The sequence below is a fragment of the Sceloporus occidentalis genome, unplaced genomic scaffold (assembly GCF_023333645.1).
Source record: "Sceloporus occidentalis isolate IW3139 unplaced genomic scaffold, rSceOcc1.0.p SCAF_93, whole genome shotgun sequence".
Taxonomy (NCBI): domain Eukaryota; kingdom Metazoa; phylum Chordata; class Lepidosauria; order Squamata; family Phrynosomatidae; genus Sceloporus; species Sceloporus occidentalis.
This window is the reverse complement of record NW_028317073.1, coordinates 2,343,556-2,371,275: the sequence shown is the minus strand read 5'-3', so window position 1 is coordinate 2,371,275 and position 27,720 is coordinate 2,343,556.

The following is a 27,720-nucleotide window of genomic DNA, read 5'->3' as shown; positions in this document are numbered from 1 at the left end:
GTGGATCTAAAATAAAGCCCTCAAACAAATTAGATTTATACTCCTGGACTCCTGCAGTGTTACATTCCTTTTGTTTTGTTATGTTAGAGTGGCTGGCCATGTTGGTCATTATTATTGGTCATTATTATTCTAGCATCAACCCAGGAATCTAAACGTGTAAGCCTTTTATGCTTTTTTGCACTCTGGTTTAGTTTGTATTTTTTGCACTGTACATATTTGCAGATTCTTGCCAAACCTTAGGGTTAAGCAGCCCCTCCTGACACACAGGTGCCTTATTAATGGTGTCCTGAGAAGGCTTTACATTGCTTGAGTGTCTAATTTGAGTTAAAATGTGGCACGATCCCTTTGATTCGGCTCCCTGGTAAGCAAAATAGCCATAAAAATGTTTTATAGAAATCGCCAAATTTGGGGTGCTTTGATGTATTGGTGGGCTTAGCTTATAGCTTTATAGTGTGACGCTAAAATCTTGCTTTGTTTTGTATGTTAATGTGAGTCTCTGTGTGTGTGTATTTATTTGTGTTAATGTTGAATGTCTTGTTTTGTTAGTATGAGTGTCTGGGTGCATGTGTTAGTGTATGTGTTGATTGTGTGTGTCTGGGTGTGTGTAATAATGTTAGTATTTCAGTGTGTCTGGTTGTGTTAGTGTGAATGTATGGTTGTATTAGTGTTTAGATGTGTGTGTTAGTGTCTTGGTAAATTAGTGTGAGTGGGTGTGCCTGTGTTACTGTGTGTTAGTGTTGAAAGTCTAATTGTGTTAGTATCTGGATGTGTGTTTGTGAGTGTCTGAGTACATTAGTGTATGTGTGTGTGTGTGTGTGTGTGTGTGTGTGTGGGTGTATGTATTAGTGTATGTGTGTTAGTGTGAGTTTCTGGTTGTATAAGTGTGTGTTGAACATTTTAGATTTGTTAGGCCTGTCCATGTTCAAGGTAATGAAAGTTATATTGCTGATGCATTGTCTAGCCAACATAGGGAGCGATTGGCACCCAAGGCCCAGCCCATAGGAGTCCCAGGATGGATGTAGAGTCTGGGAAAGAAGGGGTGTCTGGAAGCTTTGAAGAAGGTCGCTAGCTCCTTCCACCTGGAACTTCTACAGTAAGGTCTGGGATGACTAGTATTTGCTTGAGGCTGGTGGTCCCAGTGATTTGGGTGGTATGTCCCATTTTTTGGTACGGTTCGTTAGACATTTATTACAAAGGCTAACAGTATCTGGCCTGGATCGCTGGATGGCCGCTATGGCCTTTTTATTTAAGTTTTATGGCCTAGTGAATATTACTAAATGTTTCAAGGTGTAACAGGCACTGAAAGGCTATATTATTATTATTGTTTTACATAGTGCCATCAAATTCCATAGCGCTGTACAACAGTAATCGCAGGGGTTAACGGAAGTGGAAATCCGTAGGTTCGCCGTCAGGGGTTAAAGGGCCGTGTGAACTACTCTGTTGGTAGCCTGCAGTGGCCTCGTCTGCCATCAACCAATTGGTTAATGCCAGAGGATGCCCCTGCAGGCAACCAGTAGGCTCACTTGCACAGCCTTTTTAACTCCCGAAGGTGAACCTAGAATCTCTAGACTACTGTAAATTCTGAATTCATTACTTAGTAAATGTGTCCAAAACGTATCTAAGAAGTCTCTACTACCACCAGATCATCAAATGAATAGGCTATAAAATAATTTACAGAGAAAAGGTCAGCTTTCAAGAATATTGCTCTTCTGCAAAAAGTCTAGCGTTAGGGAAAAATATCCCCCCTTATTGAAATGGGAAAACTCAATAGGAAATGTATATGACATGGAAGACTGGCTTAAAGGGTTACTAATAGTTGTATGGAATACCCACTGTATATCGTTGGTAGAACTCCATTATAAAATAATGTATCAGTGGTATTTAGTTCCAACAAGATTGCACAAGATATCTAATGTAATTCTGAATTGCTGTTGGAGATGTCAGAAGGACATAGGCGATATGCTACATATATGGTGGGATTGCCCGTTACTTGATTCCTTAAAGGGAAACCTCAATAATACTCTGTCTAGGATGTTAAACATAAATCAAGTCGTCACAGTGGAATCCTTCTTATTTAATATATACAGATGATTGGGGCGCAGGTACATATGGGGAAGAAAAACAAATATATAGTGTAAATCTTATAAACACTGAAAAGTGTATGGAAATATGAATGCACTCACAAACACACAGAATGCTTCAGGCCTCTCAAATGTTGTAAAAGGTAGAATCTTTAATTGATCTTCATATAAGATCTAAAAAATAAAACTGGACATAGTGCAGTATCTTAATAAAAGCAAAAGTACTTCTTTCGATTGCACTCACAGTTTATCCATGCACAGAGTGCATTTAAAAGCAGATGAAGTCCACCAAAGGGAGGGGGAGGGGAAAGTCCCGTATGATGTTTTCTTCGTGAATAAAATGATAAATAAATTATATAAATGATAATAAATCCGCTGTAGTCCTTCTGACGCGTTTCGCCGTGTGGCTTCCTCAAGAGAAGGATTATTGTTTGGTTTTCGATATCTTCGTCTTTTTATCTGTAAGTTCCGTCGCTTTTTCTGACGTGTCTTCTGACGTTTTCAGTGTGGAGCCACTCAAGCGTATTCGGCTATTTTCGGCTTTTTCGGTCAGTGTGAAGACATTCAGGTATTGTCGGCTTTTTCGTCAGTTGTACATGACAAGAAGCGACCTTCCAAACGGGACGTATGTTTCAGAATTGCCGTGAACGACTGTACTAATTCACTCGACGTGAGTGAGTAAAGAAGAAAAAGAAAGCTATCTTGTATCGTTTAAAAATATAACAATGTAACAATCTTTATGACATAAATGTAACAATGTAAAAAAATAAATAAATAAAAGACCGTCTAGTTGGCTACAATCTATCAATAAAGATATATCGAGAGTGTTATATCTGTGTGCTAATTTATGTGTTAATGGTGTTATAGCTAAATAGGAATGTATAATGGCCTGATTGGGTGTACGGATAATATATATACCGTGATCTAAAGGAATTAGCTATAGATATGAAATATTCTAATAGTGTATGTGTGTAGTGAGTGATGGGAGTTGTGATAGTGATAAGTACTAACTTGCTTGAAATTAGGTATGTATAACAAGTGCTAATGCTATAGACACTATCATGCTTATGATAGTGAATATTTGTAAATTATTATGAAGTCTTCTAATTGTGTGTGCTGTGTGATAGGAGTTGTGGTGGTGATAGATACTGTCACCCGTATAGTAGCATATATGTAACTAGTGCTAGTGCTATAAGTACTATTATACTCATGATATTAAACAATTAAACCTAATTGGTGCCGTTTTTAAACTTATATTGATGAATTAATTAGTTATATTTGAAATTAGTATTGATGAATATCTTAAATAAAAAAAAACGATCAGTAGTTGTTTTAGATAGATATATTCATTTCTGAATATATAAACAGATATATGATTAAAATGACAATAATGACAAAAAAAAAAAAAAAAAAAAAAAAAAAAAAAAATCTCTTTATTGTCATTTTAATCATATATCTGTTTATATATTCAGAAATGAATATATCTATCTAAAACAACTACTGATCGTTTTTTTTATTTAAGATATTCATCAATACTAATTTCAAATATAACTAATTAATTCATCAATATAAGTTTAAAAACGGCACCAATTAGGTTTAATTGTTTAATATCATGAGTATAATAGTACTTATAGCACTAGCACTAGTTACATATATGCTACTATACGGGTGACAGTATCTATCACCACCACAACTCCTATCACACAGCACACACAATTAGAAGACTTCATAATAATTTACAAATATTCACTATCATAAGCATGATAGTGTCTATAGCATTAGCACTTGTTATACATACCTAATTTCAAGCAAGTTAGTACTTATCACTATCACAACTCCCATCACTCACTACACACATACACTATTAGAATATTTCATATCTATAGCTAATTCCTTTAGATCACGGTATATATATTATCCGTACACCCAATCAGGCCATTATACATTCCTATTTAGCTATAACACCATTAACACATAAATTAGCACACAGATATAACACTCTCGATATATCTTTATTGATAGATTGTAGCCAACTAGACGGTCTTTTATTTATTTATTTTTTTACATTGTTACATTTATGTCATAAAGATTGTTACATTGTTATATTTTTAAACGATACAAGATAGCTTTCTTTTTCTTCTTTACTCACTCACGTCGAGTGAATTAGTACAGTCGTTCACGGCAATTCTGAAACATACGTCCCGTTTGGAAGGTCGCTTCTTGTCATGTACAACTGACGAAAAAGCCGACAATACCTGAATGTCTTCACACTGACCGAAAAAGCCGAAAATAGCCGAATACGCTTGAGTGGCTCCACACTGAAAACGTCAGAAGACACGTCAGAAAAAGCGACGGAACTTACAGATAAAAAGACGAAGATATCGAAAACCAAACAATAATCCTTCTCTTGAGGAAGCCACACGGCGAAACGCGTCAGAAGGACTACAGCGGATTTATTATCATTTATATAATTTATTTATCATTTTATTCACGAAGAAAACATCATACGGGACTTTCCCCTCCCCCTCCCTTTGGTGGACTTCATCTGCTTTTAAATGCACTCTGTGCATGGATAAACTGTGAGTGCAATCGAAAGAAGTACTTTTGCTTTTATTAAGATACTGCACTATGTCCAGTTTTATTTTTTAGATCTTATATGAAGATCAATTAAAGATTCTACCTTTTACAACATTTGAGAGGCCTGAAGCATTCTGTGTGTTTGTGAGTGCATTCATATTTCCATACACTTTTCAGTGTTTATAAGATTTACACTATATATTTGTTTTTCTTCCCCATATGTACCTGCGCCCCAATCATCTGTATATATTCGTATTTGCACCCTAAGGAAGAGTGCATTTTGGGTTGCTGCGGCTATTTGGGAAGTATATTATTATTATTACTATTTCTCACTTCCTTTATCACTTTTATTTTTTCACTTACACACACGTGATATAGCATACCATTTTATTTTATATTATTATTCCTTCTTATTTAATATTAATTTTCCGGTAGTGAGTAAGGTACAACAAATTTTAATATCTCAGTTATATTTAGCAGCAAAATTATGTATCGCGAGGAAATGGAAACAAGCGGAAAAGATAGTCTGGAGAGATGTTGTTATGCAGTTCGAATACCAAAACAAGATGGAACAAGGCTTTTTTGTTTCTAGAGGTCAACACAATTTATACGAACAAATTTGGAGACCCTGGGAACATTTTTATAGTGATAAAACAGACTAGACGCTCCCCTGTGGGAATTCTTTCGCCTAATATAATGTAATGTTTATCCCCAAGTATACGTGAAAGTTGAATGATTGATGTATGTATGTACAACATTATATGTAAAGTTGGTAATAGAGATTATAACGGTTATTTACCTTCCTATAAATTGGTGAAAGTATGGAAAATATATTTATTTTTTTTTTATTTTTTTTACTAATGTTAATCATGGAAGGAATGTTTTGATATGTATAAATTTGAAAATCTTAATAAAAAAAACAAAAAAAAAACCGTATGAAATACATTACATATTGTTATATTTGCAGTATTGTTAATTACTACATCCTGCAGTTAAAAAACTAACCTTAACAGCAGATTTATTTAATGCATACTGCACCTAATACCATGTATAAAATACAAAACAATCTTTGTATTGTGTTATTCTGAATTATGATAGGATTTGCAGCTAGAGCATCTATGCCAGATGGCACTTTCAATACTTGGCACATACTCTTACATAGACCTGACACAGTTGCTATTTCTTTTTCAATTAATAATTTCTCCATTTCCTCTTGATAGTGATACTACTGTCCATCAAGCACTTACAAGGAAATATAGTCAAAAGGTTTTGCTGTGAGGCTATATTAAGATTAATATAACTAAGTAACCACCAGATCGGCCCTTAGGTGTTCAGGCGCCCTGTGCGGACTACTTATCTGGCGCCCCCCTCGACAAAAAATAAATAAATCTTGTACAAACAACTAATTTTAATTAGAGATTATTGCAAGTGCAAACAAATACAATAATATATAACTGGAAACACTGGTAACAATAATGTACCTTAAATACATTAAATATAGGGAAAAAAACAACAATCTTTGTAACAAAAACAATTTTCCTTTAAATATTTAAAATTGGTTCTATGCAATTATTTCCTTTGCATTCCCTCCACGCACCCTAGCATGAAATCACTCCCTCCGCTCCCACACCAAAAAAATAATATTTGCCACACAGACTGCAGATTAGAGGAACAATGTGAGAGTCAGTACAGTCTTCCCTCCTTCTGACACTACCATGACTTTGAAAGGTCCTCTCCCCCCGTAATCATCCCCAGAGTCCCTTTTGTCCCCTCATTCACTATGCCACACCTCTCTTTTCCTTATTCCCTATAGTTCAGGTATAGATCAAATAAACAACACATGGAAACAACACTTGCGTGTATAGCATTGCAGGTATAGTCCAACAGAATAACACACAAACCCAGCTTTGCAGTTATAGCTCAAATGGGGATCACATGTAAACTCAGCAATGAAGTTATAGATCAAATAAACAACATATGGAAACAGCACTGCAGGTATAGATCAACTAAATAAGATATATAAACCCATGTATACATAAATAATGTATGAAAACATAACATATCAGATACAGATCAACAGAATAACACACAAATCCGGATTTGCGGGTATAGATAATCTGGAAATTGCATGTAAACTCAGCATTAAAAGTATAGATAAAAAAACCTACATTACAGGCATAGATCACAGGTTGCACACCCCAAAGCCAGCCCTGGTGTCCACATAGAACTTGACCAGCACCCAGATTACACACACAAATTACAGCCCAGCCTAAGCCATCTTTTTCCCCAAACAGCCCAGCATGAGCAATTTTTGTCTCTGGGTCTTTTGTTGACTATGGGACGACAGAACCTTGCTAAGCTCAGAGGGATCCATGACCCTGTTGTAATGTCACGTATGCTAGCACCAAAAGGCACTCACCGCAGGAGATATTCAGAACAGGGAACCACCAGGAAACTCAGGATGATCCCAACCGTGAGGAAGCCGCAGTGATAGCAGAAAAGGGTAGATACTGAGCTGAAGCAGCGAGGCGCAGCAAGCAGCAGATGATAGGAACAGCCAGGGGTCAGGTACACGATGCAGGTAGTCAGACGAGCCAAGGATCAGGTACACGATGCGGGTAGTCAGACGAGCCAGGGGTCAGGTACACTAAGCGGGTAGTCAGACGAGCCAGGGGTCAGGTACACGATGCGGGTAGTCAGATGGGCCAGGGGGTCAGGTACACTAAGCGGGTAGTCGGACGAGCCAGGGCTCAGTAACAAGAGTCTCAGGCAGAGGTACAAAATCAGCAGGTAAGAGGGTAGTCAGGAAAGCCAATGGTCAACCAAATTAGCAGCAGTACAAACTCAATCTCAGAGAACAGACCACAACAGGGTGACTGTGAGGAGTACTACAGGGTTTTTAAATCTGGCGCCACCTAAAGCCACGCCCCCAACAGTGCGTCAGGGGCGTGGCCTAAGACGTCCCTCTGACTCACGGCTCCAACCTCTCTGGGGATTCCTAAGGCAGCGAGCAGATTTGAGCAGAATCGGGTTGCCGATTGCCAGTGCAGGGAGATCGGGGAATCCAGGCCCCACGGATATTACGTGCAGATGCCCGCGTCCGTCGGAAACGGAGCCCGAGATCTCTTGCTCGGGTCTCCGTGACCCGCGAGCGGATCGCCGCACATGAGATCCCGGGACCGCGATCGGACCCGGGACCACGACATTACCCCCTCCTCGAGGGCCGGCCGACGGCCGCAACGTCCCAGGCTTGGTGGGATATTTGAGGTGAAAGGACCAGAGTAACGCAGGAGCATGTACATCTTTAGACTAAACCCAAGACCTTTCTTCCAGACCGTAACCCTTCCAGTGAACTAAATAAAAAACAGACTTTCTGACTTTCTTGGAATCCAAGATGGATTGAACCTCGTACTCAACATGGGAATCAATTATAACCGAGCGAGAGCGAGGAATAAATCTGGTGAAACGGTTGCAGGTGAGAGGCTTAAGTAGGGAAACATGAAAGACGCGAGGCATTCTGAGGGAGGAGGGAAGGTTAAATTCATAGGCTACTGGATTAATTTTACGCAGAATTCGAAAAGGACCGGGACCGCGATCGGACCTGGGACCGCGACAAATTCATTCACACAATTCATCCACACATTAATTAATTAATTCTCTCTAATTCACACAATTTGTCCACACATTAATTTATACTCTCACTCATTCACGCAATTCATCCACACAATAATTCATTCATTATATCCCACATTCACACAATTAATACAGACATTAATTAATTAACTCATGCATTCACACAATTCATCCACATATTAATTAATTTATTCTTTCACGCATTCACACAATTCATACATACACCAATTCATTCTCTCACTCATTCACACAATTCATCCATACATAAATTCATCAATTCTCTCACTCATTCACACAATTCATCCACGCATTACATCATTCATTATCTTACTCATTCTCACTCTTTCTTTCAAGATTCTTACTACCCCCCTTTCTCACTATCTATCCCGTCTCCTCCCTTTGAATATTGATACTCCGACATGTCACGTCATGTCAGACAAAAACATAACAATGATGAAACTTGTTTGAATTTACTGGTATAGAATTAATTATTGCTCAAATTGCATACCAAATTACTCCAGAGGGAGGTTTTAACTCTAAACATGTTAACCCCTTTAGGGATGAATGAAGAATTCCGTTTTACTCCATTTTTTAAACACTATTTATGTTATTGTTCACTATATGGTGCAAGTTGATTGGATGGAGTCATGTGGCACAGATGAATCCTCCTTCCACCTATAATATCTAGGAATGTGTTTCTATGTAACCATGACAATGGATCTTTATGCAGCAAACTAAGGGTGAATTCTAGTGATCGCATGTCCATGAGGTGATGAGATGACCAAGCCCCTTTGAGAACCAATGAGAGGACCTATCGGTCTATAAATATCCGGTGTGATAATCTGGCAGTTTTCATTATACTCCTGACAAAGCTGAGCTTTGTCTCAGCGGAACTGCATCGTGTTGCTTTTGTTTAAACAATTGATATTTTATTTCTTTTGATTAGTGTTCTCTTACGTCTGGGAAAGGGATATTTTGTAATAATTATTGGGAATCAGGCTCTGTTCACACTGAGCAGTCTTATTGGGATGCTACCCTGTGATTCTAATGGAGAGACTTGTGGTACTTAGTTAATTTTGTTGAGACCTTAGGGGACTTTGTTTTGGGATTATACATTTTTGGTGGTCATCCCCCTTGGTCTGATTATAGCTCATAACAGGGACAATCCAATTTCCTACCACTTTCTACATTCATTTTATTTTAATGGATTTGTGAATAAATTGAGATTTCAATAGTTTTTGGGGTTTTTTGTTACTTTTTGTAGAAAACATTCCACCCAACCCTTCAAAAACTAAATCTGGTTTGAAACAGAATTATCCAGGAGATTCCACAATTTCAGGTTTTTGTATTAAAATCGGCCATTCTGCATTAGTCTTTTTGACATATCCATCTACACCATGCCAACTTTCAGAGTTTTGAGCCAACTAATCTAATGCCCAGGGTAATACTGTTTTTTTCTTTTAAGTAATTCTGATGAGAAGACAAGGCCATCAGTTCTTAATTATTTAAGGTTTATCTTTATTGAAATGATAGATGATCATATTGAGTTTATTGTAAGGCTTAAAACAATTAAACATGCCAAAATGTAATATATTTTACACATAATCATTTAGCAGTTGTATTGATAAGTTCTTTGTAGATACATGACTTGAAATGAAAACTCTGTGGAAAGTATATTTTCTTTTTGAGCATGAAACAGTGCTGTGTACTGGAAGTTGCCATTGTTGTCATGTTGTTGTGATATTTGGATGACTTTCACTGCTCAAACGCCATACTGAGCTAATTCTTTATGAAAATGATAATGACGTACATGTCACCATCGACTTTCATTAGTGTCAGGCTGAATGATTATGACTTGGACATTCTACTGTTTAACACCAGCACTATGATAATGAGTCAGGGTGTTTGTCTAGTAGAATAAAATGACAAAGATAGAATACATACACATGACATATGCACAGCTCTATGAGAACATTATATTATGCAAAAACTAGAACTGTTTAAAAAAAAATAGCTAAATATTTTTCCAAACTGATTTTGAGCTGATATTAGTAATAAAACAATTTGGTAGGAGTTCATCTTTAAATTAATCCTATGTACTAAAGATGGGTCACTATATAGTCCTATTGTGTATCCAAAGTATGCCAACTAAAACGTTGGGTCTGAGTTTAGCTTGGCTCCTCCACAAGCAAAGTTAGTCATGGCTCATCCCTGGCACAGTTGCCTAGTCATTTGATTAGGCATATATCGTGTAAGATTATGGGCCCTTACTTTAACTCTTATGTCCAAGTTGTGTCACACAACTTGTGACACAAATCTCTAGATTTGTTGCAGGAAAATCAATGTCGCCCTTTAACTATAGTCCATAGACTATAAAAAAAATATCTAGTGTGACCATGCTAAAAATTAGCCATGTGTGCAAAGTTACCATGCGTGACCCTGGATGGTTGAAAAGCAGCATTCAGTCACACAGACTGGAGATGACACCTTCATATCTTCACTGTTGTAATTTATTAATATCTGAGAATAATTAGTTCTTTCCATACTGGTATATAACTGCTTGAATATAACTGATTTAATTCATATCTCTACCTTCTGGCAAGGAATGTCTTATGCTATTAGAACCACATATAAATGTATACATAATTTGCATGCACGTTAGACTTGAAATTCGTACAGAAGCCAACAACTTCTGCTAAAATGAGGGCGCTCCGTTCACGTCCTCCTCGATCTTTCAATCGGGGAAAACTATGTCATTGAAAGTGACAACTGAGGGCAATATGGCGGCGCGTGGACCCCCCCAATACTCCAATCAGAGAGGACGTCACTGCAACCGACCACCATATTGCCCTCGGTCCATGTGAGAAGGGAGAAGATAGAAGAAGACGCAGAAAAAAATGCAGAAGGAGACAGGGTAGGCAGAAGTGGAAGTTTGTCGACAGAGAAGGTAGGGAAACATTTAGAGAGTATGAGATAGAGATTTTGAATGAGAATGAGAGTGTGAGAGAGTGAGTGACAGTGTGAGAGTGAATGAGAGTGAATGTGGGTACAGTGCAACAATTTGTTTCCTGAATTTTAGGCCAAACCAAGGGAATGAAGTTCATTGCCCGAAAATGAATAGGCCAAAAACTAACTGAAAAATGTGTCCAAATTATTTTCAGCCCCTTTGCACGTGTCTAATGCACATGTACATGTATGTATATAATATGCATATTTGAAATTATACATTGAATTAAGATATACAATATATGTTTTTAGAACACATACAAAAGTACCTTTGTTAAAATCCATTTTTGTTCAACAGATGAAATATTTTCTCACTTTGAGTATTCCTTTGTAATGGAATATCAAATCAGTTTTATTTATGAGAAAAGAACATTGTTAAATATAATTGCAATATATTTCAAAAGGAAGAATTTAATGATACCGAAGGCAGATGGGTACGCACAGTCAATGAATTTTCATGTCGCTACAGGTTAACAGTTCTGTGACATACCTGACATAAAAATCTCCCTAAGGAAGATGATGTTTCACTTCCATATCAAACTTGTAATGATAATTAAAGAGGTCATACTTTATATTCAATTATCTAATTGTCATAAAGCCAATGCTGAAAAAATATTCTGATCACTTATTTTGGTAAAAGGGTAGCAAAAATCAGTGTGCCCAACTGAATTGTAATGATACCAACACATGAGACACAATTATTTTTCAACAACCACACAAAAAATTATGCTTTTGCTACTAGCTTACAGTTATTATGATGTTCAAATAAAGTATTTTTCTTGAGTGTATAGACTGAGCAAAGTAATTCTTACTTGTTAATAGTCATATAATATGTTTATATCAATTTCCAAAAACCCAAACCTGAATGTTATGTCAAAAATTCATGTAGTGAATGGACATGACATATGTAGTAAATGTCATTTTTATAAAGTGATATAGAAATACTCTAAAAATATTCCTTTCATCCATTATCATTAGTGAGAACATTCACTAATGCAAATGGTCAAAGCAGCCATTAACCAAGTACCAATTATTCACTCACACTCCTTTGTTAGCCCATTGTATGGTAGCCAAAGATATTTATAAAGCCAAGGACCAAGAGATGCTTCTTTTAAATATATCTTAAATATTTGTTATAGGTTGAGAGGGTGCCACTAATAAATGCATTAAAAGTATTTTATATTACATAGTGTTTCTATGAAGAACATGCACAGCTGAGAAGAACATCACTATTTTGCTGTTAATAACACTATAGAATGTTCACAATAGAACATTACTGCATTACATCTTAAGCCTATAGAGAAAAGCCTTGTGAATGCAGGAGCACGATGTTCATGGCAGAAGAACTATCAAAAAGCAGGTACTGGGTAAATAACCAAGCAAACTGATCTGCTGATCCCTTGCTAATCCTATCATGGCTCCATCCCAGCCCTACCTGTTAATTCATACCACTGTGGGAACTAAAGTAAAATGTAAAAAAAATACAATCAAGTATGTAGTTACTCATGACAAATAAATCCTCCTAAATATAAGGCTATTTGGTATATCATCATAACAGAGATGTTGAACTTAAGAAATGCTGGGAGGTTATTTATTAGATATCCCTATATATGTAAATTATGTAGAATGGAAAGACAATTATACAATAGTCTGTCATTCTCTTTTTATTTATTTTTTTATATTACGTACAAAAACATACACACATATAAGTTTAGAAAATTAGAATTTATTTTTTTTTTAAAGGAGATCAAAATATTTGTTTTTATTATTATTATATCATGTACCTGGTATTTCTGTTAACATCAGTACTTAATACTTAATTTGCTTTGGGATTCATACAAACTGTAAATTTACCAAATTTAGGCAAATTTGAAAATTCATGTTAAGCCACGAAAAAAGAGGCCAGGCTTCCCAACACAAAACGAAGCAAAAAGCTCAGACTTTTTGTCTGAAATCCGTGGGCCCAGATTCACTCACACTATTTCACACTACTACTTTGAAAGATCATTTCAAATTGTGAATTATTAGGTTCATGCCTACTTTTTTACTTTATTTTTTTCTCTAATCAAATCAGAAATGCTGCCTTACCTTCCTCTGTTACAACACATTCTATTTACATTAAAAAAATTATTCTGACTGACGTCATCTTGCTCCTGCCAATTGATTAACCAATAAGTGTTTCTCAGGGAAACACTACACATATTGTGCAGGGACAGTGATCTCTTTACTTCAGATTCACATCTACTTGAGAAAACAGTCGAACGACCTCTTAAAGTTACTGGTCCTAGAAATCCTCTTCCTAATAATGCTGATTGTCCAAAACACTCCTAATTGTCATGTGACAAAGCAGGCACCTAAACTGTTGCCAGAGAAACTGAAAAAATTACAGATTTGTTAAGGTTTATTTTCTTAACTTGTGAGAGTGGAATTAATGTTTTATCGTACTGTAACAGCACCTTTAACATTACAACAGGGGAGTGAAAACAGACATTAACATTAACACACATTAAGACAAACTGGGATTAGAAGAAGGGGGAGCCCTCTTCCGAGCATACCATCTGTTGGTGAAATAATAATAATAATTGTGATATATACTAAATTATTAAAGTAAACTAAATATGCACACTTTGTAACAAATGGAAACACAAATATGCTTTTGTACATCTGTGACAATGTTGATCCCATCTTATATGTTTCATACAATAACTGCAACTGTGGTGATAAAAAGGTTCGTTATGAGAAAATCCAATTTGGTATTCACTTTTTCAGTTCTTGTTACAGTTTGTTTCGAGATGTTTATAGTCCATTGTTAAAGGCGATTGTGATAAACAATAACTGTATGAATCATGTATATAATATACATACACCATTTAAATCACACAACATAAAATGTTGGCATTATGTTTGCATCTGTAATATTACTTAAAATACTGTATATGTGCTCATATTTTAGAATATAACTATAAAAATTGCATCTTAAGTTAATAATTCTGTCTTTATATTGAAAAATATGAAATCATTTAAAGTTTTAAAGCACTGATGAGATGCATCATTTTTTTAAATTTATTTTTATATTACATGGAATTAAGTGTAACGAAAGAAGTTTTGAGCCATCAAGCTTATTTAGCTTTCCTCCATTGCAGATAATTTCCTTCATATTAAAATTACCGTACTTGCTTGATTATAAGACGACCCTGATTATAAGACGACCCCCCAAAATCTGAATATTAATTTATGAAAAAAAGAAAAAGCCTGAATATAAGACGACCCTATAGGAAAAAAAGTTTTACCGGTAAATGTTAATTCATGTAAACTATGTGAACAATTGTTTGTTAATAAAAGCTATGATTGAGAAAAATATTTTGTTTTTATTTCCTTTTTTTTTCAACCTGCCCCCCCCAGTTATGCACATCTGCCCCCAGGCTTGCCACTCTGCCCCAGAAATGCCTTATACCCTCTATATGCCACTGTGCCCCATGATATGCCTTTTAACTCTCTAAATGCCACTGTGCCTCATGATATGCCTTATACCCCTATATGCCACTCTGGCATTTAGGGGTTAAAGGGCATATTATGGGGCAGAGTGGCATATAGGGAGGTATAAGGCATTTCAGGAGGCAGAGTGGCGTATAGAGGGTTAAAAGGCATTTCTGGAGGCAGAGTGGCATTAAGGGGGTTAAAAGGCATTTCACAGAGCACTCTGCCTCCAGAAATGCCTTATGCCCCCCATTTAACACTCCCTCCCCCTCCCTCCTCCAAACTTACCGGTGCTTCTGAGTCCCTGGTGCTTAGTCCGGGCAGCGTGTAGAGCTCTACACGCTTGAGCGGAAGTTGTCTACGCGAATCGCGTAGAAAACTCCACATGCTGCCCGGACTAAGCACCGGGGACTCAGAAGCACCGGTAAGTTGGGGGGGGGGCATAACACAGGAGGATCCAGGTCCCTTGCATCGCTGCGGGGGATCTGGATCTTAGTTTCATAGTCAGACCTATTTGAGGTCTGATTATAAGACGACCCCGATTATAAGACGAGGGGTATTTTTCAGAGCATTTGCTCTGGAAAAAACCTCATCTTATAATCGAGCAAATACGGTATATATATACCGTATTTGCTCGATTATAAGACGAGGTTTTTTTCAGAGCAAATGCTCTGAGAAATACCCCTCGTTTTATAATCAAGGTCGTCTTCTAATCAGACCTCGATTAGGTTGCCAGGCTGCTTACCGGTGCTTTGGTCGCGAGCACCGTCTGTTCTTCTAGCAGCAGGAGAACAGGAAGCTAGAAGAGTGTCACATAACTCTGCCTCCCCCCTCCTTCCTCTGGGGGCGGGGCCAGAGAAGTTGCTCGCACAGCCGGGCCCCTGCAGAAGTCTTCGAGTGAGAGATCTGCAGTTCAGGTAAGGGGGTGGGAGAGGGTTTTTGTGATTAATGTGTGAAGTATGTGTGATTAATGGAATGAATGAGTATTTAAATGTTTGTGAATGAGTGTGTGTATGATAGCATGGATGTATAAGGTGGGTGGTGGTGGCATGGCATAGGGAGGCTGTACACTCCTATCATCCCCAGGTTCCAGCATGTATTGGCTGCCTTGACTTGATAGGAGTGTGATTGTTGTTAGCAGTTATATATATATACCTCCAGAAATGCCTTTTAACCCCCTATATGCCACTCTGCCCCATGGTATGCCTTTTAACCCCCTATATGCCACTCTGGCATATAGAGGGTTAAAAGGCACACCATGGGGCAGAGTGCCAAATAGGGGGTATAAGGCATTTCTGGGGGCAGAGTGGCAACCCTGGGGGCAGATGTGCATAACTGGGGGGGCAGGTTGGCAAATAAAAGGAAATAAAAAATATATATCTTTTCTCAATCATAGCTTTTATTAAATATGAAAAAATTGTTTACATTAATTAATATTTACTAGTAAAACTTTTTTTACTATAGGGTAGTCTTATATTCAGGCTTTTAGTTTTTTTCCTAAATTAAAATTTAGATTTTGGGGGGTCGTCTTATAATCGAGCAAATACTGTTACGCCGGATCGGGCACCACAGGTGATGGACCCACGATGCAGAAATGGCGAGAATATCCGATAGACAAGCCGGGATCGAGACAGACAGCACAGGAGCGTGGTCAATACAATAGCCGGGGTCGGGGCAGGCAGCACAGGATCAAGGTCAAATAACAAAGCCGAGGTCGGGACGGGCAGCGCAGGATCAAGGTCAAATAACAAAGCCGAGGTCTGGTACACGTGGAGATCAATCAATACGCAAGAGCACCCAGAGAACATTAACATGGACTCGTTGAACGGGCAAGGAAACAAGGAACCAGGAAGGTTTAAATAGAGCCAATGGCGGGAGAGCAGGTAAGATGACGTCATCGCGACCGGCGCAATTAGCGTCGTCGCGATGGCAACAACAAAACATAACTTCCTGCCTGTGTTACCTCCGTGAAAGACGCGGAGGAGCCACACAGGCAGGGGAGGTAAAACAACCTCCGTGGACATGCAGCGCGGCGGTTAACTACGAGGTCCTCTCTGCCTGTGTTGCCGCCGCGAGCGACGCGGCAGTGCCACACAGGCAGAAGAGGTACTGGTCGGGTGCCGCGAGCATGTAGCGGCGGATCGCTTCGCCGCTGATATGCTGCGGCAGCCCGAACAGAACTGTCATTGACCGGGAGGCGTGCCTGCTCTATACGCACGCCCCCTCGTGTGCGTGTAGAGCGCACGTCAGTACACGAGGGGGACGTGCGCGAGGAACGCCGTGGGACCCCGGCCGGACAGGTAGGTGTAACAAATACGGTATATATATATATATATATATATTATCATCATTAAAGAGAAAGAAGCTAAAATAATACACCAAGGACCAAAAATGGAATGAATCCAAGCTAATAAATAGTATTTAATATAATCACAGTTTGCATTACATTCACCAATTAAAATGGCATTTTATAAAAATACAAATAACGCTCTCGTAGGTACATCTTGGGATTATCCCTCAAAGGGGTTCTCACCCCCTGCCCCTGATAATGTCACCACATAGAAATGGAGCAAGCAGGAATTAATGCCAAAAGCTGCAAGTACATCCAATAATGACAATCCATCTGTGGTGTCCAACAGGTGGAACAACAAAATTGCGCCAGAGTGTCTTGCCAGGAAACAAAGAAGTTATGTCCAGCAGGAAACAAACAAACTGGATGGCGGTACTGTGCAGCCATATCCCCACAGACCAACACAAACACAAGTTAAGTCCAAGCTGGATCGTGATGAATGGCGTACAACTAGTAGATCTGAAGGGAGATTATATTGCTGTATCTGTTTTATAGAGTAATTAAAATAAAAGTAATATTTAAAAGTAAAAAGCCCTATGAGTTTATTGCTTTGGCCAATTTCCTAAGGGGTCATAGACTTTTTTTTAACAAATGGCATTATATGTCGATAGTGCCTCTTATGTAGTAATTAAACAAAAAGTCACGTAACAATTACTATCAATTAACCAGATGCTCCTAGGCTGGGTTCTGCTAATTGATCACAAAGAAAATTTTAAACCAATAAATGAATATATAAATTCGCAGAATTATATAATATATCACATGGTACCATCCAATAATTATAAAAAATAAACCCTGTACAAAGAAGAGAGAAAATTATACCTAACCACATTTCATTAACAAAATGATGTCATGACTATTATATTAGACATGCACAAATGTTCAGACAACATACAAAATTTGGGCAAATTTTTAATTTGAGAATAAAATTAATTGCCTGGTGCCCACATTCACTCTCGTACTGTAATTCTTGTTCACTCTTTCTCTCTAACGCTTTCTAAATATTTTCCTACTTTTTTTGCCGACCACTTTCGCCTTCTGGCGACTGCTTCTGCATCTTCATATTCTATATTTTATCTTCTCTTCTCTCTGCTGTCTTCAATCTTCTATCTCTGCAGACATAACCTATTAGGAACCTGGCCAAAACTGTGGCACTTGCAGTAAAATCAAAAGTGCTGCAATTTTGCTAGAACTCAGGGCAATATGGCAGCGCTGTTTTGCCCAATTAATGAGGATACAGAATGACAGCACAACACACAGCAATTTGATCAAGCAAAACTTTATATGAGATTCCTAATATAGTGTCAAGTGTCAATACAGTAATACATCACCAATCCAAGTAGTTATCACTCCTCTAGCTGATTAACTCGCAACTCAGCAGAGACTGAGAAACCCCTCAGAACAGTCTTTTTGAAGTGCCACTTGTCTTGGATGCAAGGATCCCTGGATCCGTCCTGGGCTGCCCGTGCACGTTCTTGCTAACACCACAGGTGAGGTTTCAAAGTTTGTGGTCATGGCTCTGGGTCTTTTATAGCCGTCGTGGGGACTATCCAGAATCTTCCAGGGACAAGTGTCGTTGCGTCGTGGTGTTATCTCTATGTGGCTTCTGTTCTGTGACGCAGGCTGGCCCTCTTTTCTACGGTGCTGGCCGGGCACTTTAAACAGAGGTCATTTGCCATGTTGTTCTTATGTGCTCGTGAGTTTCCTTATCTTACTAGCCCATATGTTCTGCACATATTGACATCCGACTCTAAAATCACAGGACCATAACTATGCAAAATATAGTCTAAACTTTTACTAACTTAACTTTTTAACTCTATCGTGACCGGACCCAGGAGCCATATTAATAACAAAATATTATTCACTACACAGCGCTTCCAGTAACTGTCAGGTTATGTCCGCGGGTAAGTGGACAAAGATAGACTGAAGATAGCAGATTGTTATTTCTTCTCTTCTCTCCTCAAAGGGTAGAAGATAAAAGATTGAAAATGAAGAAGAAAAAGAAGATGTGGAAGGAGATATGGCTGTTAGAGAAGGTAGGGAAACATTTAGAGAACGTGAGAGACAGTGAACAAGAATAAGAGTGTATGAAAGTGAATTCTGAGTTTTTCATTTGTTTTCGTTTACGAATCCGAATGCATAAAGTCTATTAACTATAACATTTAACATCAAATTAAACATTCATTCCTAATGGTTGTAAATTTTCTTTTAGGAATCCAAAAACCTTCACAATTGTGAAAGTAGTTGTATCCTATCTCCTCCAATGGCTTTCATCCGATTCGTGGGGGTCTGGTCTCATCTAATATTTACATTATTTTGGTGTACACTTGAATGTAATGCGCTAGGGCTAACTTAATTTTTTTTAGATAATTCAACTTATGAAACATAGTTTGTTGGATAAGGGGTATATGGAATTCTGAAATGTTTTCTTTCAGAAATATAGATCAATGATTTTTAATAATATTTAGAATTTGAAAAATTATATCGTGAAAGAAAAGTAAAATTATTATCTTCCATTTCATCCCTCCTGCAATTTTCATCCCTTTATAATTTTATTTTCGCAATTTCTTCCGCAACTCGATCTATTTTTATGGGAGAATATTGTCTTTTCAATGTTTTTCTTAGTATAGCAGCTTGTTCTTTATATAATGTCTGCGTACTGAAATTACATCTCAGCCTTTTAAATTGGACTTTGGGGATCCTGTCACATACCTGGCTGCCAGTGCCTCTGGGTCCTCGGACCGGCAGCCGCCACGGAGAAGAGGGAGACCCTCCGCCTTGCCGCAACAGCCGCAACCGCCGCAGAGAAGAGGGAGACCCCCCGCCTTGCCGCAGCAGCCGCAACCGCCGCGGAGAAGAGGGAGACCCCCCGCCTCGGCACAGCAGCCTCAGCCGCCACGGAGAAGGGGGAGACCTCCTGCCTTGCCGCAACTGCCGCGGAGGAGAGGGAGACCTCCCGCCTCCGCGAGACAGCTTCCGCCGCCGCGAGGACGGGGAAGACCCCGCAACTCCACATGGCAGCCGCCACCTACTGGAGCCAGGTCCGGACCTGCCGCGTGCACACGTTCCTCTGCACACCTAGTGGCGCCAGCCGGTACTACCGCTCCTTTTAGAAATTTACGTTCTCACCAATCCCAAGATGGCCGCGGACGGGAAGTGACGTAACGGCACTTTGAAATTTTGGTGGGAGAACGTTAATTGGTACCTAAACTTCCTCTGCCTATTTAAGAGCCTCAGAAACCTTCCAAGCCTTGCCTTCTGATGGTCGTACCTATCTTGTATAGTGTCTACTCCTCAGTAAGCGTTCCCGTGTGATTTCCCGTTACCGACTCGGCTTGTTCCTGTTCCTGTTTTACTGGCGTTTGACTCTGGCTTCCCTCACGGCGATTCTGACTTCTGGCTTCCTGACCTCGGCTTACCCTGCAACGATCCTGACTTCCGGCTTCCTGACCTTGGCTTGCTCATCGGCTATTCTGTACTGGACTCTTGTGATCTGTCTATTGGACTTGCACACACTGTTCTACCCGATTACAGGTCCTATTATACGCTGTGCGTGACAGAATCAGAAGGCCAACATGAGACCTGCATCAGTAGGACAACAGAGGTCCTACGAGGATCGTTTGGATGGGATGGATCACCGTCTGGATCAGTTTGCCCAAGCTCTCCAGACGTTATTGCAACGCACCGACCCAGCACTACAAGGTCCTCAGGCAATTGCGGTTCATCCACCCCCGCTGCACCTATTCATTCTGTACCAGCTCATCTACCTCCTCCCCAACGTTATGGTGGCGAGCCTGCAGCATGCAGAGGGTTTCTGAACCAGTGTGAGATCCATTTTGAACTTTCGCCTTATGCCTTCCCTACTGAACGGGCTAAGGTGGGCTATGTAATTTCTTTGCTCACTGACAAGGCACTGGCTTGGGCCTCTCCACTATGGGAGAGAAATGCCCCTCCGGTTCGGTCTTACTCGGAATTTGTCTCAAGTCTGCGTTCTGTATTTGACATTCCTGGAAGGAGGAGCACGGCATCCGCATCACTGTTCTCTATCCACCGAGGTTCTCGTTCTCTCCAGGAGTATTCTATTGAATGCCTCACCTTGATGGCAGAGGTCAACTGGACCAACGAGGCACTAGTCGCCACATTTCTAAATGGACTATCTAAATCTCTCAAGGATGAGATTGCGGCTAGAGACCTTCCTACGGATCTGGATGCTGTAATACAGTACGTCTCCCAGGTGGACTTGCGTCTACGTGAGAGACAAGCTCAACATGAGAGCCTGAGACGACAGGAGAGAGGAGTGAGGGACACCGTACGTCATTTTTCTCAAGTTCCGTCCTCATCCACCTTGCCAGATTCTGCGGAGGAACCCATTTTATTCGTCCAGTCCTTTACTAAGTGTGCAGCTAACAAATCTTCCAAGAGACTGCCTGCTGGCCTGTTGCATCCTCTGCTTCTTCCTTCGACGCCGTGGACGCATATAGCCATGGACTTTATTGTGGACTTACCTAACTCCAGAAGCCATACTGTTATCCTTATGGTCGTTGATCGCTTTTCTAAGATGGCTCATATGATTCCGTTGAAAAAATTGCCCTCTGCTGCCATGTTGGACGAAGTCTTTATACGCGAGATCGTCCGTCTCCACGGATTACCGACCGAGATTGTCTCCAACCGAGGTTCACAATTCGTAGCACGCTTCTGGCGTGAATTTACTAAAGCCTTGGGTATTACTCTGGCATTCTCATCTGCATATCATCCCCAATCCAACCGAGCAGCGGAGAGGGCTAATCAACACTTGGAGCAGTATTTACGCCTGTTTGTCAATAACCACCAGGACAATTGGGTTAATCTGCTACCTTTCGCTGAGTTTGCCCGTAACAACTCCGTACAGGAGTCCACAGGAGTATCTTCATTCTTTTGCTTGTATGGTCTGCATCCGCAGTCGTTTCCCGGAACGTTTCCTGCCTCTGCGGTTCCAGAATTACAGGAGAGATTGGCTACCATACGGTCCACGTGTTCATCAGTACTAGAGGCATTGCAACAGGCGGGCAGGCATCAGGAGCATCAAGCAAACAAGAGACGCTCCAGTGCCCCTGCGTATTTGCCGGGAGAGAGGATTTGGTTGTCCACCCGGTATCTCAAGCTCAGGGTTCCTTCCATGAAATTGGCTCCACGTTTTATTGGTCCTTTTCCTATCATTCGCCGGATCAATCCAGTAGCCTACGAACTCCTCTTAACTCGAACCCTCCGGATTCCTCGAGTCTTTCACGTCTCTCTTCTGAAACCTCTGGTGTGCAATCGCTTTACTACCGCGAGATCGTCTGCTGCGGGGACTTCTGGCGCAGATCCACTTCGGCGATGTCCTCAAATGATTCTGGCCACTTGCAGACAACGGGGGAGCGTGCAGTATCTGAACCACTGGAGAGGTCTTGGTCCGGAGAGTCGTTCCTGGGTACCCGCTGCTCGTCTCAACGCTCCTCGTCTGGTACGTGTCTTCCTCGCCAGCAGCCGCAACCGCCGCGGAGAAGAGGGAGACGCCTCGGCACAGCAGCCTCAGCCGCCACGGAGAAGGGGGAGACCTCCCGCCTTGCCGCAGCAGCCGCAAGCGCCGCGGAGGAGCGGGAGACCTCCCGCCTCCGCGAGACAGCTTCCGCCGCCGCGAGGACGGGGAAGACCCCGCAACTCCACACGGCAGCCGCCACCTACTGGAGCCAGGTCCGGACCTGCCGCGTGCATACGTTCCTCTGCACGCCACCTAGTGGCTCCAGCCAGTACTACCGCTCATTTTAGAAATTTACGTTCTCGCCAATCCCAAGATGGCCACGGACCGGAAGTGACATAACTAATAAATAATAATAAAAAAATCATTAAAATAGTAATATAAATAATACTAAAAAAATAATAATAAAGTGAGCTAAGTGATGTCATTGTGAGATCACTGGCATTAATAACATGTTCAGGAGGTCCCTAAGAGGACCTCTAACCATTTTTTTAAAAAATATATATATAAAAAATACAAAAAAATATAAAAAAAATTTAAAAACCTTACATCCCATTGCCCTAGCATAACATCTACCCAGTATAACCCTCCTGCCCCTGTTCACAACCCCCAAACCTGTTAAGCCATAGGCATAAAAATGATACAAAAAATGTACACCTGGTGCCGGGAAAGTATGAAAAAACTATATAAATTAGGTATTTCTGAAATCAGGACACCTGAATTGATAAACTTGGAGGGGACTTTCCATCACTTTACTTAATTTTGTGAGGATTCAGAGGGGGAAATTTTAAAAAAATTTGGTGTTTTTTTCTAATTTTCGCTAGTTTTTACTGAATTTCTCATTCTAAATTTTCAGGTAATCATCCAACTATGGTATCAAAAGAAAGCTCTATCTCTCCTTGAAAAAACAATATAAATAGTTTACATGGGTACTCTATTCACAGGAAAGGAGAATAATCGCTAAACCGACATACCCCAAAAATGGCAAAATTGCTCTGGGCTTTGAGGTACCAAAAACCCCTGGGATTGAAGGGGTTAAAAGAAAACTTAACAGAAATTGAAAAATGGTGTATTATTCTACACAAGACAATTAATCCTCTCTTATATTTTTGGCACAGAATCTTTACTATGTTTACTATGTTGATTGTGTTGTTTTTTTTTTTTTTTACAAATCTGTATAACCTTCACAAAAATGATCAATGATATCTAAATATGTAATTCTTAATTTGTTATTTTAGTAAATGCAACTCAGAGTAAACTGATTTTAATTTAATCCCATAATCAATATGTAATACATCAAATATGGACATTCAAATTATTTGGCATGACAATTATTGGAATTCAATTCTGATTAGCATATAAACTAGAGAAAGTGAATCTTATTTTTTCTTTAAGATTTTAAAAATAGCTTTGCAATATGTGCTTCATTTAATTGTCATAGTGATTTACACACACCCATATAGATGTATATGAAAAATACTTTAATTAATAAAATCTTGATCTATTCTCTATCGAATATCCCAACCTTGATTTGCTTGCAAAATAAGTATGAGAGGCTGGAAAACAGTAAGCGATTTAATCAGTAGTTTTGGTATTATAAAGAACTGGGTGGGACAGTCCTAATTCACCTGGGATGAGCTCTTGGCTAGGAGCTTTTGGTAAATTGAGTCATAAGAAAAATTGTGATATTTTCAGGATTCAAGTAGCAGAGTTCAAAGTTAAATTAATAATGATAAGAATAGTAGACAAAGTTGAATAAAAACAAAAAATTAAAACCTGAAATAGTTGCCACTAAAGATACACTAAGGACATTTTGAAAATATTTTTTTGTAGGTTATGGACATCAAAGGTTCCCTAGGTTAAGCCGATTTGTATGTGATCTTTTAGAAGATCCAGGATACATACATAAAAGTATTTTTTCAATATTTTCTCAGTGTATATAGCATTGAGTCCCATTTGTTGGCCCAATTGAGTAAGACTCTGCTCACCCATTATGTTCAGATTGTATTGTATTTCTTTGTTTGGGTATATTGAAAGAGAACACCTTAAGTATGGTTTGAAGCAATTTGAATTAGCGCTGTACATCTTTCTATATATTTATACACTTTGCACAGTTTTTCTATATTTTGATTTTCAACAAATGTGAGATTTTTGAGTCATTTGTTTAATCTCCCTTTTCATATTCCCCACCAAGATTATTTACATTGTTTATGTGCTATTGGAACGCAATTCTTACACTGCTTTGAGGAATTAGTTTTACACCAATGGGTAATGCACGATGGTATGTTTCAACAAACTGGCAGCTTGTAAATACAAAATCAATTGGGTACATCAGTCAATTAGACACTCAATTAAGCACACATTATTTTTCTGTTTATAATATAAAGACATATTATTTTTACTCATTTAGCAGATGAAAAATAAAGAAAATTATTATGCAAAAGCCTTTCATTGGTATGGAGTGATAGCATGCATTGTCTATTATCAGTATATAAATTAATTAATGTATAATTATTTAGACAAACAGATTGATAAAATCAATCTTTTCTTTTTATTCAGGAACAGGTTTAAAACTTTAAACAACTGTATGACATTCACATTGTGCGCAAGCACAGTAGAATGCCTGTTTTTGTAAAAAAATATTTATCAATGAAGACTATATGATAGAAACTAGGTAATAAAAAAAAAATAACTTGTCCACAAATGACAGGTTTGGCTAGTAGTATAAATGAGCAACTGTCTTCATCAGCTAAACTACTTAGGAACAGGGAAAAAATAAAAAAAATATCTTCTGCAGTCCCTGTAATACACTACAGTAGTCACTAGTCCAATCCACCACAAAACTCTCACTGCCACTGTCTCTCTATCTCATCAGTCTGTAACTGCTACTGACAAGTTACAATGGTGTCAGTACATCTATATATCTAATGCTTGTACATTCCACTTGTAAATGCTGATTGGCCAGAGTGAAAAAAAGGAAGGAAAACTCCCACAGGTTGTTGGACCCATTGATCACAGCCATAACCATCCTGTTTCTTTGGCTCCTTCTACCCATCAGTCATTAACAATGCAATTTGTTTATGTAGGGTGACCTACATTTTATTTCTGCCATTTCAGACAAACAAATCCTGTATTTGCAGGTATACAATAACAATGTATGGAAACAGCATTGCAGGTATAGATCAACAGAACACACAAGCCCAGCACTGCAGGTATAGATCAACTAGAAATCACGTGTAAACTCAGGACACATGGAAACAGCACTGCAGAACTCAGCAATAAAGGTATAAAACTCCCTAAATTACAGGCATAGATCACAGGTCGCACACCCCAAAGCCAGCCCTGGCATCCACATTACCCACATAGAACCTGACCAGCACCAAGATAACACACATAAGACTTGCCATCTTTGTCTCCAAACAGCCCAGCATGAGTCAACTTTGTGCCAAAACAGTCCATCCCGTGCCATCTTTGTCCTATAAACACCCTGCGTGTGCCATCTTGGTCCCGAAGGCTCAAGCATCCTGCTTGTGCCATCTTTGCCTTTCCACAAATTAATTATACATCTATGATACACAGTGGCGTCGCTACAGGGGGGCAATTCCTTGCCCCCCCTGTTGCCCCCCCGCCGAATTTGTAACCACCCAGGACAGTCCCAGTCAGGTGCTAACGACGGCACCTTGCCGTCAGTAGCACTACCTTACCTTGATAGAGGTCTGTGGACCTCCATCACCACCTACCCCGGCGACCTGCCCCATCATTATTTGTGCACTCAACTTTTGTCCTAGAAATACATGTAGCCCCTCATTTGAAGCTCCAAGGGGTGTAGTTTCTTAAAATGGATGAATTGCCTGAATGAGGGAGAACATGAGTTAATATGTGGATGAATTGTCTGAATGAGGGAGAGCATGAGTTAATATGTGGATGATTTGTCTGAATGAGGGAGAGCATGAGTTAATGTGATTGTGTGTATCATAGATGTATAATTGTGTAAGGGCAAAGATGGCACTAGCAGGATGTTTGAGCCTTGGGGACCAAGATGGCACAGGCAGGGTGTATATGGGACAAAGATGACAAATCTTATGTGTGTTATCTGGGTGCTGGCCAGGTTCTATGTGGGCAGCGTGGTTGGGGTGTGCAACCTGTGATCCATCCCTGTAATTTAGGGGTTTTAAATATACCTTTAATGCCGTGTTTTTATGTGAATTCCAATTGATCTGTACCTGCAAAGCTGGGTTTGTGTGTGCTTCTGTAGATCCATATCTGCTATGCTATGTTTCCATACATTATTTATGTATACCTGCAAATACAGGGTTTGTATGTCTTGTTCAGTTGATTAATACCTGCAATGCTGTTTCCATGTATTTATTTGATCTATACCTGCAATGCTACATTTCATATATTATTATTGTATACCTGCAAATACAGGATTTGTATGTCTGATTCAGTTTATTTGATATATACCTTCAGTGCTGAGATCACAAGTGAATTTAAATTGATCTATACATGCAAAGCTGGGTTTGTGTGTTAATGTGTTGATCTATACCTGCTATCGGCAGCAGGGTCTAATATTTATATATATATTTATATATATATCGGCAGCAGGGACTTATATTAATATATATATTGGCAACTGGGGCTAATATATATATATATATATATATATATATCAGCAGCAGGATCTAATATTTATATATATCAGCAGCAGGATCTAATATTAGGCCCTGAAATCATTTAGTGCAAAAGTTAAGGTATTGTGTTGTTTAAAGGATTTCAAGGATTAGTCTTACTAAATTGTGGCTTCAGGCTTCCCATGTTGAATGTACAAGTATTGTATTGGCCAATAACAAAAGTATCATTCCATAGCACATTACTTTTGGCAATATATGTATATATATATATATATATGTGTGTGTGTGTTTTTTTTCAGTGGTATGATTTAATGGTGGAAATTATTAATGCCCCCCCAGTTTGACTGTGGTATCTTGTGTGCCCCCCCTACATATTGTTTCTAGAGTCGCCACTGATGATACACACAGACACTTTTACAGTCATTCACTAATTCACACGTTCATTCACATAATCATTTATTCTCTCCC